The sequence below is a fragment of the Pseudophryne corroboree genome, chromosome 8 (assembly GCF_028390025.1).
Source record: "Pseudophryne corroboree isolate aPseCor3 chromosome 8, aPseCor3.hap2, whole genome shotgun sequence".
Taxonomy (NCBI): Eukaryota; Metazoa; Chordata; class Amphibia; order Anura; family Myobatrachidae; genus Pseudophryne; species Pseudophryne corroboree.
The window spans coordinates 455,328,470-455,342,413 of record NC_086451.1 but is presented as its reverse complement, the minus strand read 5'-3'; the positions used below and the strand labels follow the sequence as shown (position 1 = coordinate 455,342,413).

Sequence of the window (13,944 nt, the reverse complement as noted above, 5' to 3'; positions counted from 1 at the left end):
CAACCTAGACACTGCAGGGGAAGGGGGGTTTGGCACCTGAACATAAATATTATATTTTCTCACACGTCCTAGAGGATGCTGGGGTCACCATTAGAACCATGGGGTATAGACAGGATCCGCAGGAGACATGGGCACTTTAAGACTTTGAAAGGGTGTGAACTGGCTCCTCCCTCTATGCCCCTCCTCCAGACTCCAGTTTTAGAATTGTGCCCAGGCAGACTGGATGCACTCTGAGGACCTCTACTGAGTTTCTCTGAAAAAGACTTATGTTAGGTTTTTTATTTTCAGGGAGAACTGCTACCAACAGTCTCCCTGCTTCGTGGGACTAAGGGGAGAGAAGTATGACCTACTTCCAGTGAGTTCAAAGGCTCTGCTTCTGGCTACAGGACACCATTAGCTCCTGAGGGTTTGTTCGCTAGGTACGCCTAGAGGCTCGCTTCCAGAGCCGGCTGTCACCCCCCTTACAGAGCCAGAAGACAGGTGAGTAGAAGAAGATCAAGAAGACTTCAGTGACGGCATTGTGAGGTACCGCACAGAGATCGCACGCTGCGCGCCATGCTCCCACACACACAGCAGCACTACAGGGTGCAGGGCGCGGGGGGGGGGGGGGGGGGCCTGGGCAGCAGAAAAGCCTCAAAATAAACTGGCAAGAGGGGACATAAATGCCTAGGCACTTTCCTAACCCCCGCCAGTATAAATATATATTTAAAAAAGTGAGACTGAAGCGCGCCATTAAGGGGGCGGAGCTTCGTCCTCACAGCGCACACAGCTCAGCGCCATTTTCCTCTACACAGGCTGCAGGGACACTGTTCCTTCCTCACACTTCTGAATAAGTATCAGGGTGCAAAACGGAGGGGGGGGCACAGAAATATTAGTGCAATATATATTTAATATAAAGCGCTGCAGGTCTGGGGCATTCTTTAGTGTTTCAGAACCGGTGATTAGGCGCTGGGTTGTGAGCTGGCAAACTCCCTCTGTGTCTCTCTGACAGACTTTACTGTGGGTCTGTCCCCTATATGCCCGGTGTGTCTGTGGGTGTTTGGTGCACGAGTGTGGACATGTCTGAGGCTGAAGGCTCTTCCCAGGAGGAGGCTGTATTATGGACGCAGACGGCTGCGGGGGTGACCCTGTCGGCACCGCCGACACCTGATTGGGTAAATGTGTTGAACGCCTTGAATGCTAATGTGGCTCTTATTAGTAAGAGGTTAGATAAGTCTGATTCGCAGACCCAGGCATGGAAGAAATCTGTGGAAGATATGTTATTGCAAAGTCAGGTCTCCTAAGGGTCACAGAAACGTACGCTGGCCCAATTGGCAGACACTGATACCGACACGGACACTGATTCTAGTGTCGACTATAGTGATTCCAGGTAAGACCCAAAATTGGCAAAAAGCATTCAGTACATGATTGTGGTGGTTAAAGATGTGTTACATATCACTGAGGACCCAGCCGTCCCTGACAAAAGGGTCTGTATGTATAAAGAAAGGAAACCTGAGATAAAGTTTCCTCTCATGAACTGAACATGCTATTTGAAAAAGTTTGGGAAGGTCCTGACAGAAAGTTTCAGAATCCCAAAAGAATTATGGCGGCCTATACGTTTGCCTCGACGGAAAGGGAAAAGTGTGAGTCACCCCCCACTGTGGACAATGCTTTGTCTCGTTTGTCTAAAAAGTAGTGATGAGCGGGTTCGGTTCCTCGGAATCCGAACCCGCCCGAACTTCACCTTTTTTTTACACGGGTCCGAGTGACTCGGATCCTTCCGCCTTGCTCGGTTAACCCGAGCGCGCCTGAACGTCATCATCCCGCTGTCGGATTCTCGCGAGGCTCAGATTCTATCGCGAGACTCGGATTCTATATAAGGAGCCGCGCGTCGCCGCCATTTTCACACGTGCATTGAGATTGATAGGGAGAGGACGTGGCTGGCGTCCTCTCCGTTTAGAATAGATAAAGAGTGAGACACTTGATTTACTGGAGCATTAGGAGGAGTACTCAGAGAGTGCAGAGTTTTGCTGATAGTTATACTAGTGACTGACCACCAGTGCAGTTTTATTTATTTTTATTATTTAATATAATCCGTTCTCTGCCTGAAAAAAAAACGATACACAGTCACATACCATATCTGTGCTCAGCCTCAGTGTGCTGCATGATAATATCATCTATGTATATCTGACTGTGCTGAGTAGTGCTCACTGCTCACACAGCTTAATTGTGGGGGAGACTGGGGAGCAGTTATAGCAGGAGTACATATATTTAACAGTGCACACTTTTGCTGCCAGAGTGCCACTGCCAGTGTGACTGACCAGTGACCACTGACCACCAGTATATTGTGATTGTCTGCCTGAAAAAGTTAAACACTCGTCGTGTGGTGTTTTTATTCTATAAACACATTCTGCTGACAGTGTCCAGCAGGTCCGTCATTATATAATATATACCTGTCCTGCAGTAGTGATATATATATATTTTTTATATCATTATCATCTAGTCTATACTAGCAGCAGACGCAGTACGGTAGTCCACGGCTGTAGCTACCTCTGTGTCGGCAGTCGCTCGTCCATCCATAATTGTATACCTACCTGTGGTGTTTTTTTTTTTTTCTATCTTCTTCATACTAGTAGTTTACTTTAGGAGTCTGCAGTGCTGACAGTGTCCAGCAGGTCCGTCATTATATAATATATACCTGTCCTGCAGTAGTGATATATATATATTTTTTATATCATTATCATCCAGTCTATACTAGCAGCAGACGCAGTACGGTAGTCCACGGCTGTAGCTACCTCTGTGTCGTCAGTCGCTCGTTCATCCATAATTGTATACCTACCTGTGGTGTTTTTTTTTTTTTCTATCTTCTTCATACTAGTAGTTTACTTTAGGAGTCTGCAGTGCTGACAGTGTCCAGCAGGTCCGTCATTATATAATATATACCTGTCCTGCAGTAGTGATATATATATATATTTTTTGTATCATTATCATCCAGTCTATACTAGCAGCAGACGCAGTATGGTAGTCCACGGCTGTAGCTACCTCTGTGTCGGCAGTCGCTCATCATCCATAAGTATACTAGTATCCATCCATCTCCATTGTTTACCTAAGGTGCCTTTTAGTTGTGTCTATTAAAATATGGAGAACAAAAATGTTGAGGTTCCAAAAATAGGGAAAGATCAAGATCGACTTCCACCTCGTGCTGAAGCTGCTGCCACTAGTCATGGCCGAGACGATGAAATGCCATCAACGTCGTCTGCCAAGGCCGATGCCCAATGTCATAGTACAGAGCATGTAAAATCCAAAACACCAAATATCAGTAAAAAAAGGACTCAAAAATCTAAAATAAAATTGTCGGAGGAGAAGCGTAAACTTGCCAATATGCCATTTACCACACGGAGTGGCAAGGAACGGCTGAGGCCCTGGCCTATGTTCATGGCTAGTGGCTCAGCTTCACATGAGGATGGAAGCACTCAGCCTCTAGCTAGAAAAATGAAAAGACTCAAGCTGGCAAAAGCACAGCAAAGAACTGTGCGTTCTTCGAAATCACAAATCCACAAGGAGAGTCCAATTGTGTCGGTTGCGATGCCTGACCTTCCCAACACTGGACGTGAAGAGCATGCGCCTTCCACCATTTGCACGCCCCCTGCAAGTGCTGGAAGGAGCACCCGCAGTCCAGTTCCTGATAGTCAGATTGAAGATGTCAGTGTTGAAGTACACCAGGATGAGGAGGATATGGGTGTTCCTGGCGCTGGGGAGGAAATTGACAAGGAGGATTCTGATGGTGAGGTGGTTTGTTTAAGTCAGGTACCCGGGGAGACACCTGTTGTCCGTGGGAGGAATATGGCCATGGACATGCCTGGTGAAAATACCAAAAAAATCAGCTCTTTGGTGTGGAAGTATTTCAACAGAAATGCGGACAACAGGTGTCAAGCCGTGTGTTGCCTTTGTCAAGCTGTAATAAGTAGGGGTAAGGACGTTAACCACCTCGGAACATCCTCCCTTAAACGTCACCTGCAGCGCATTCATCATAAGTCAGTGACAAGTTCAAAAACTTTGGGCTACAGCGGAAGCAGTCCACTGACAACTAAATCCCTTCCTCTTGTAACCAAGCTCACGCAAACCACCCCACCAACTCCCTCAGTGTCAATTTCCTCCTTCCCCAGGAATGCCAATAGTCCTGCAGGCCATGTCACTGGCAATTCTGATGAGTCCTCTCCTGCCTGGGATTCCTCCGATGCATCCTTGCGTGTAACGCCTACTGCTGCTGGCGCTGCTGTTGTTGCTGCTGGGAGTCGATGGTCATCCCAGAGGGGAAGTCGTAAGACCACTTTTACTACTTCCACCAAGCAATTGACTGTCCAACAGTCCTTTGCGAGGAAGATGAAATATCACAGCAGTCATCCTGCTGCAAAGCGGATAACTGAGGCCTTGGCATCCTGGGCGGTGAGAAACATGGTTCCGGTATCCATCATTACTGCAGAGCCAACTATAGACTTGTTTGAGGTACTGTGTCCCCGGTACCAAATACCATCTAGGTTCCATTTCTCTAGGCAGGCGATACCGAAAATGTACACAGACCTCAGAAAAAGACTCACCAGTGTCCTAAAAAATGCAGTTGTACCCAATGTCCACTTAACCACGGACATGTGGACAAGTGGAGCAGGGCAGGCTCAGGACTATATGACTGTGACAGCCCACTGGGTAGATGTATGGACTCCCGCCGTAAGAACAGCAGCGGCGGCACCAGTAGCAGCATCTCGCAAACGCCAACTCTTTCCTATGCAGGCTACGCTTTGTATCACCGCTTTCCAGAATACGCACACAGCTGAAAACCTCTTAAGGCAACTGAGGAAGATCATCGCGGAATGGCTTACCCCAATTGGACTCTCCTGTGGATTTGTGGCATCGGACAACGCCAGCAATATTGTGTGTGCATTAAATCTGGGCAAATTCCAGCACGTCCCATGTTTTGCACATACCTTGAATTTGGTGGTGCAGAATTATTTAAAAAACGTCAGGGGCGTGCAAGAGATGCTGTCGGTGGCCAGAAGAATTGCGGGACACTTTCGGCGTACAGGCACCACGTACAGAAGACTGGAGCACCACCAAAAACGCCTTAACCTGCCCTGCCATCATCTGAAGCAAGAAGTGGTAACGAGGTGGAATTCAACCCTCTATATGCTTCAGAGGTTGGAGGAGCAGCAAAAGGCCATTCAAGCCTATACAACTGAGCACGATATAGGAGGTGGAATGCACCTGTCTCAAGCGCAGTGGAGAATGATTTCAACGTTGTGCAAGGTTCTGCAACCTTTTGAACTTGCCACACGTGAAGTCAGTTCAGACACTGCCAGCCTGAGTCAGGTCATTCCCCTCATCAGGCTTTTGCAGAAGAAGCTGGAGACATTGAAGGAGGAGCTAACACAGAGCGATTCCGCTAGGCATGTGGGACTTGTGGATGGAGCCCTTAATTCGCTTAACAAGGATTCACGGGTGGTCAATCTGTTGAAATCAGAGCACTACATTTTGGCCACCGTGCTCGATCCTAGATTTAAAACCTACCTTGGATCTCTCTTTCCGGCAGACACAAGTCTGCTGGGGTTCAAAGAACTGCTGGTGAGTAAATTGTCAAGTCAAGCGGAACGCGACCTGTCAACATCTCCTCCTTCACATTCTCCCGCAACTGGCGGTGCGAGGAAAAGGCTCAGAATTCCGAACCCACCCGCTGGCGGTGATGCAGGGCAGTCTGGAGCGACTGCTGATGCTGACATCTGGTCCGGACTGAAGGACCTGACAACGATTACGGACATGTCGTCTACTGTCACTGCATATGATTCTCTCCCCATTGAAAGAATGGTGGAGGATTATATGAGTGACCGCATCCAAGTAGGCACGTCAGACAGTCCGTACTTATACTGGCAGGAAAAAGAGGCAATTTGGAGGCCCTTGCACAAACTGGCTTTATTCTACCTAAGTTGCCCTCCCACAAGTGTGTACTCCGAAAGAGTGTTTAGTGCCGCCGCTCACCTTGTCAGCAATCGGCGTACGAGGTTACATCCAGAAAATGTGGAGAAGATGATGTTCATTAAAATGAATTATAATCAATTCCTCCGTGGAGACATTCACCAGCAGCAATTGCCTCCACAAAGTACACAGGGAGCTGAGATGGTGGATTCCAGTGGGGACGAATTGATAATCTGTGAGGAGGGGGATGTACACGGTGATATATCGGAGGATGATGATGAGGTGGACATCTTGCCTCTGTAGAGCCAGTTTGTGCAAGGAGAGATTAATTGCTTCTTTTTTGGTGGGGGTCCAAACCAACCCGTCATTTCAGTCACAGTCGTGTGGCAGACCCTGTCACTGAAATGATGGGTTGGTTAAAGTGTGCATGTTTATACAACATAAGGGTGGGTGGGAGGGCCCAAGGACAATTCCATCTTGCACCTCTTTTTTCTTTCATTTTTCTTTGCGTCATGTGCTGTTTGGGGAGTAGTTTTTGGAAGGGCCATCCTGCGTGACACTGCAGTGCCACTCCTAGATGGGCCAGGTGTTTGTGTCGGCCACTTGGTTCGCTTATCTTAGTCACACAGCTACCTCATTGCGCCTCTTTTCTTCTTTGCGTCATGTGCTGTTTGGGGAGTAGTTTTTTGAAGGGCCATCCTGCGTGACACTGCAGTGCCACTCCTAGATGGGCCAGGTGTTTGTGTCGGCCACTAGGGTCGCTTAGCTTAGTCACACAGCTACCTCATTGTGCCTCTTTTTTTCTTTGCGTCATGTGCTGTTTGGGGGGTGTTTTTTGGAAGGGCCATCCTGCGTGACACTGCAGTGCCACTCCTAGATGGGTCAGGTGTTTGTGTCGGCCACTAGGGTCGCTTAGCTTACTCACACAGCTACCTCATTGCGCCTCTTTTTTTTCTTCTTTGCGTCATGTGCTGTTTGGGGAGTAGTTTTTTGAAGGGCCATCCTGCGTGACACTGCAGTGCCACCCCTAGATGGGCCAGGTGTTTGTGTCGGCCACTAGGGTCGCTTATCTTAGTCACACAGCTACCTCATTGCGCCTCTTTTTTTTCTTCTTTGCGTCATATGCTGTTTGGGGAGTAGTTTTTTGAAGGGCCATCCTGCGTGACACTGCAGTGCCACTCCTAGATGGGCCAGGTGTTGTGTCGGCCACTAGGGTCGCTTAGCTTAGTCACACAGCTACCTCGTTGCGCCTCTTTTTTTCTTTGCGTCATGTGCTGTTTGGGGGGTGTTTTTTGGAAGGGCCATCCTGCGTGACACTGCAGTGCCACTCCTAGATGGGCCAGGTGTTTGTGTCGGCCACTTGGGTCGCTGAGCTTAGTCATCCAGCGACCTCGGTGCAAATTTTAGGACTAAAAATAATATTGTGAGGTGTGAGGTGTTCAGAATAGACTGAAAATGAGTGGAAATTATGGTTATTGAGGTTAATAATACTTTGGGATCAAAATGACCCCCAAATTCTATGATTTAAGCTGTTTTTTTAGGGTTTTTTGAAAAAAACACCCGAATCCAAAACACACCCGAATCCGACAAAAAAAATTCGGTGAGGTTTTGCCAAAACGCGTTCGAACCCAAAACATGGCCGCGGAACCGAACCCAAAACCAAAACACAAAACCCGAAAAATTTCCGGTGCTCATCACTACTAAAAAGGTGGCTCTCTCGTCACCGGACACGGCGGCCTTTAAGGATCCTGCGGATCGTAAACAAGAAACTACATTGAAGTCCATTTATGTGACCACGGGTACACTACTCCGACCTGTCATTGCGTCTGCGTGGTTAAGTAGTGCTATCGAAAAGTGGGCAGATAACTTGTCATCTGATATAGATACCCTAGATAGGGATAGCGTCCTCCTGACGCTGGGTTATATCAAGGACCCTGCAGCGTACCTTAAGGAAGCTGCGAGAGATATTGGTCTTTTGGGATCCAAGGCCAGTGCCATGGCAGTCTCAGCTAGGCGTGCGTTGTGGATTCACCAATGGAATGCTGATGCTGACTCCAAGAAAAGTATGGAATCTCTACCATATAAAGGTAAGGCCTTATTTGGAGACGGCCTTGATGATTTGATATCTACGGCTACCGCGGGTAAGTCATCCTTTTTACCTTATGTTCCTCCACAACAAAAGAAAACACACCATTATCAGATGCAGTCCTTTCGGCCCAATAAATTCAGAAAGGGCCGGGGTTCCTCCTTCCTTGCTACTAGAGGAAGGGGAAGAGGTAAACGTTCACCAGGGGTTAACTACGGCTGGCCGGCGGTCGGGCTTTCGGCGCTCGCCACACTACGGTGTAAGTGTGTAAGTGTTGGTATGCCGGATGTCGGGATCCCGGTGCCGGTATACTGTGCGCCAGGATCCCGACAGGCGGCATACTGAAGACCACCCGTTCACCAGGCTTGTCAGGCTCTCAGGAGCAGAATTCCTCCCAGGCTTCTGCCAATTCCACCGCATGACGTTAAGGCTCCTATGCGGGAGTCCGCACCAGTGTGGGCCCGTCTCAAACTCTTCAGTCAGTTTTGGGTTGGTTCGATCCTAGACACTTGGATTTTACAAATAGTATCCCAAGGGTACAAGCTGAAGTTTCAAGACGTCCCCCCTCGTCGTTTTTTCAAATCAGCCTTACCAGCTTTGCTTCCGGACCGGGAGGTAGTTTGTAACACAATACAAAAATTGTGTCAAAATCAAGTTATCGTCAAGGTTCCTCAGTCACAACAGGGAGAAGGTTTTTATTCGAGCCTGTTTGTGGTCCCGAAGCCGGACGGCTCGGTCAGACCAATCCTAAACCTGAAATCCCTGAATTTCTACCTAAAGAGATTCAAATTCAAGATGGAGTCTCTCCGAGCAGTGATCTCCAGTCTGGAGGAAGGGAATTTTATGGTGTCGGTGGACATAAAAGATGCCTACTTACATGTTCCCATTTATCCTCCGCATCAGGCTTACCTGAGAATTGCAATTCAGGATTGTCATTACCAATTTCAAACGTTGCCGTTTGGTCTATCCACGGCTCAGAGGATTTTCACCAAAGTAATGGCGGAGATGATGGTTTTCCTTCGCAAGCAAGGAGTCACAATTATCCCATACTTGGACGATCTCCTGATAAAGGCGAGATCCAGGGACCAGTTGGTCCGAAATGTTGCACTCTCCATGACAGTTCTTCAACAACAAGGATGGCTCCTAAACTTGCCAAAATCACAGTTGATTCCGACGACGCGGTTGTCGTTTTTGGGAATGATATTGGACACAGAACTACAGAGAGTCTTTCTTCCTGTGGAAAAGGCTCTGGGACTTCAGAGGCTGGTCAAACAAATTCTGAAACCAGCAGGAGTGTCGATCCATCAATGCATTCGGTTGCTGGGGAAGATGGTTGCGGCCTACGAGGCCATTCAGTTTGGCAGGTTCCATGCCAGAGTGTTCCAGTGGGACCTGTTGGACAAGTGGTCCGGGTCCCATCTACACATGCACCGGAGGATAATCCTGTCTTCCAAGACCAGGGTATCACTCCTGTGGTGGCTGCACAGCTCTCACCTCCTAGAGGGGCGCAGGTTCGGGATACAGGACTGGATCCTAGTGACCACGGGTGCAAGCCTCCGAGGCTGGGGGGCAGTCACAATGGGAGCAAACATCCAAGGGAGATGGTCATGTCAGGAAACTTGTCTCCACATAAATGTTCTGGAGCTAAGGGCCATTTACAACGGCCTCCTACAAGCGGATCGTCTTCTTCGAGATCTGCCTGTACTGATCCAGTCGGACAATGTAACAGCAGTAGCGTACATAAACCATCAGGACGGAACGAAAAGCAGAGCGGCGATGGCAGAAGCCACAAGGATTTTCCACTGGGCGGAAAAGTTTACAAGCGCTCTGTCAGAAGTCTTCATTCCGGGAGTGGACAACTGGGAAGCAGACTTCCTCAGCAGACACGATCTCCATCCAGGAGAGTGGGGCCTCCATCAAGAAGTCTTCGTAGAGGTGACAGATTGTTGGGGAACTCCTCAAGTAGACATGATGGCTTCTCGTCTCAACAAGAAGCTTCAGAGATATTGTTCCAGGTCAAGGGACCCTCAAGCGATTGCAGTGGATGCTCTCGTGACACCGTGGGTGTTTCAGTCGGTGTATGTATTCCCTCCACTTCCTCTCATTCCAAAAGTTCTAAAGATCATAAGAAGAACAAAGGTCCGAGCGATCCTCAGTGTTCCAGACTGGCCAAGGAGGGCTTGGTATCCAGATCTTCAGGACTTACTCATCGGAGATCCCTGGCCTCTTCCTCTGCGCGAGGACCTGTTACAACAGGGGCCGTGCGTGTATCAGGACTTACCACGGCCATGTTTGACGGCGTGGCAGCTGAACGCAAAATCCTAGCCCTTAAGGGTATTCCCAGTGAAGTCATTCCCACACTTATTCAGGCCAGAAAAGGGGTAACGTCTATACATTACCACCGTATTTGGAGAAAATATGTATCTTGGTGTGAATCCAAGAAGGCTCCTACGGAAGAGCTTCAGCTAGGACGGTTTCTCCATTTCCTACAAGCCGGTGTGGATGCGGGGCTAAAAATTGGGCTCAATCAAGGTTCAGATTTCAGCCTTATCGATTTTCTTTCAGAAACAATTGGCCTCCCTTCCGGAAGTTCAGACTTTCGTGAAGGGCGTCTTACACATCCAACCTCCATTTGTGCCTCCAGTGGCACCATGGGATCTTAATGTGGTGTTGCGATTCCTTCAATCACATTGGTTTGAACCTTTACGGGAGGTGGAGTTGAAATTCCTCACTTGGAAAGTGATCATCCTGTTGGCTTTGGCATCTGCAAGGCGGGTGTCTGAGTTGGCGCCTTGTCTCACAAGAGCCCTTATTAGAGCTGAATTGAGGACACGTCAACAATTTTTACCGAAGGTGGTTTCCTCTTTCCACATAAACCAACCTATCGTGGTGCCTGTGGCTACTGATGCCTTCGTTGAGTCAAAATCTCTGGATGTGGTCAGAGCTTTGAAGATTTATGTCGCCAGAACGGCTCAGATTAGGAAAACAGAAGCTCTGTTTGTCCTGTATGCTCCCAACAAGGTTGGGTGTCCTGATTCCAAGCAGACCATTGCGTGCTGGATCTGTAACACGATTCAGCAGGCCCATTCCACGGCTGGATTGCCATTACCGGAATCAGTGAAGGCCCATTCCACTAGGAAGGTGGGCTCATCCTGGGCGGCGGCCTGGGGGGTCTCGGCATTGCAACTTTGCCGAGCAGCTACTTGGTCGGGGTCAAACACTTTTGCAAAGTTCTACAAGTTTGACACCTTGACCGATGAAGACCTTTAGTTCGGTCAATCGGTGCTGCAGAGTCATCCGCACACTCCCGCCCGTTCTAGGGCTTTGGTATAACCCCATGGTTGTAATGGTGACCCCAGCATCCTCAAGGACGTATGAGAAAATAGGATTTTAATACCTACCGGTAAATCCTTTTCTCTTAGTCCGTAGAGGATGCTAGGCGCCCGTCCCAGTGCGTACTTTACCTGCAGTTAATAGTTATGGTTACACATATGTTGTGTTACGTTTATTGTCAGCCTGTTGCTGCAATTGTTCATACCGTTGGCCTGTGTTCTGTTGAATGCCATGTTCTGCGGCATGGTTGAGGTGTGAGCTGGTATGAATCTCACTTTAGTTTAACAATAAATCCTTTCCTCGAAATGTCCGTCTCCCTGGGCTCAGTTCCTATAACTGGAGTCTGAAGGAGGGGCATAGACGGAGGAGCCAGTTCACACCCTTTCAAAGTTCTAATGGTGACCCCAGCATCCTCTACGGACTAAGAGAAAAGGATTTACCGGTAGGTATTAAAATCCTATTATTATCCAATCTCACTTGTCAGTTTTCTTTTTTGTTAATTCTTTTGCCGCACAGGTGTTGTTTCTCTAATACCCCTTTCACACCGCAGCTTTAACCCGGTAAATTGCAGATTTTTCAGCCTTCCTAAACGGTTCTAGCTGCGATGTGAAAGGGCCACTTTGAATTTACCGTTTTCAAAATACTGGTATTTTAAAACGGTTAAAAAGCAGCGTCCTACCCGTTTCACTGTGCAGTGTGAAAGGCTCCGAAACGGTATTTCCAAGCCACAGAAGGTGATAGGCTGTCTCCATGTGTGATGTCACCAGGCAGAAGCAGGAAGCTGGAGGAAAAATACATCAGACACATGAGAATGGGTTTAGAAGCGTTTTCTTACTGCAAATATATTATACAATGGCAACTTGGAGTGATGAAGAGGTGAAGGAGCTGCTAAGAATCAAAGGGGATGAGGAAATCTGCAGACAAATAACTGGGACAGTCAAGGATGCACTCATATATAAAAACATGGTTAAAATGCTTCAAGCTGCTGGGTTCCATCGTACGACTATCCAAATTATTAATAATTAATTAATTAATAATTATTAATAATGTGTGGACCAGAAAAGTACATTTATAATGACAACCACTGTTTTCTATGGGTGAAACGGGTTCAGTGTGAAAGGTACCAAAACGGTAATGAAATGGTAATATACTGGTTACAACATGTGATGTGAAGGAGGTTTTCACGCAGCACAGCGAACGGGTTCCTGCTGCGCCGGCGCCTTTGTGCGCCGGCGCATGCGGGATGGCCAACGGCCGTAGCAGGGCAGCGATCGCCTGATTGGCAGGAGGGGGCGAAACGGCGGCATTTGGCCGCCGTTTCGTAGGCGCGGTCCGGCCAACGCAGGCATGGCCGGACCGTGCGGGGAGTGGCCCGCAGCGGCTACATGACGTCACACGCTGGGCGATGCCTTTGCACTTCTACGGGGAAGGGGGGGCGGCACTGACATGTGGGGCGGACTAGAGCTACGATCATTCACACTGACATGAGTGGGCACGCCCAGTACAGGGCTATCCCACCCCGCACAGCAGCGATGCCTTTGCACTGCAAGAGTAGCTCCCGGGCAACGCAGCTTTAGCGTGCCGGCCGGGAGCTACTCATCGCTCCCTGGCCCGCAGTGGCTGCGTGTGACGTCACGCAGCCGATGTGGTCCACCCCCCGTTCAGTCAGCCTCCTCCCGCCCAGCGACCGCCTCTGCCTGTCAATCAGGCAGAGGCGATGGCTGTCCTGCTACGGCCTTCGGCCGTCTGGCATGCGCCGGCGCACTACGGCGCATGCGCAGTAGGGACCCGTTCGCTCGGCTGCAACAAAAAGCAGCGAGCGAACGGGTCAGAATGACCCCCATAGTACAGAAGATTAATACAGTAATACAGAGGGGGGGGGACCTAGAGTGCACAGTGGGCTTAAAATTTTGGTTGGATCGCAAATCGCGATCCAACCGGAGTTTGTGCATTCTCCCGGCGGGCGCATGCGCAAGGCTCATCCTGCGCATGCATCCGCATTTACTGCGGGTGACCCACAGTAAATGCGAACGCCTATGCCTGATTGACAGGTAGAGGCGTTCGCAGGGCAGGAGGGGGGTGACGGCAATTTAGCACAGCTATGATCAACTCGGAATGACCCCCATTGGGTAATAACTTTGTCATATGAATATAACTTCAGTGTCTACATGTGAATGTGGAAACCAGGGGGTCTCACGTGATTTCAAGGGGAATTTCTTTGAACAGCCCAGCCAGAGAAGGGTAGAAACGGCCACATAAGAGGAAGCTGAGCTCTCAGGGGATTTCAGGACTGAGGAGTTTATTTTATACATAAATGATTCTGCAGAGGATCACATCTCCACTCCATGCTTACAAACCCCCGCAGACTATCGCAGCTGTGTCCAATACTCACAGACCTGGAAAGCATTACTCCTATCGTAAGTTACGTAATTATATTCTTTTCTCTAAAATGACATTAAATGAGTCTAGAATGTAATTGTAAAGATGTGCTGCCTCCCAGTCATGATGTTTCCACTATTGGAAAACATACCCATATTACTGAGCTCTATATGTCTATTCTTTTAGTCTCTTTACACAGTAAA

At 48.7% G+C, this 13,944-nt stretch overlaps 1 protein-coding gene across 2 annotated transcripts in view; it reads left to right on the top strand.

Moving 5' to 3' along the window:
- The window catches only part of PGLYRP1 (peptidoglycan recognition protein 1), a 133,536-nt gene that overhangs the window by 90,698 nt on the left and 28,894 nt on the right, over positions 1-13,944 (top strand). Inside the window, exon 1 of one of the 2 annotated variants that reach the window (XM_063938330.1) lies at positions 13,699-13,779. The exons of the other annotated variant lie outside the window; for it this stretch is intronic. The gene's annotated coding sequence lies outside the window, so the exon portion shown is untranslated. Of the gene's footprint in view, positions 1-13,698; positions 13,780-13,944 lie in introns of those variants that run through there. 2 annotated transcript variants of the gene reach the window in all.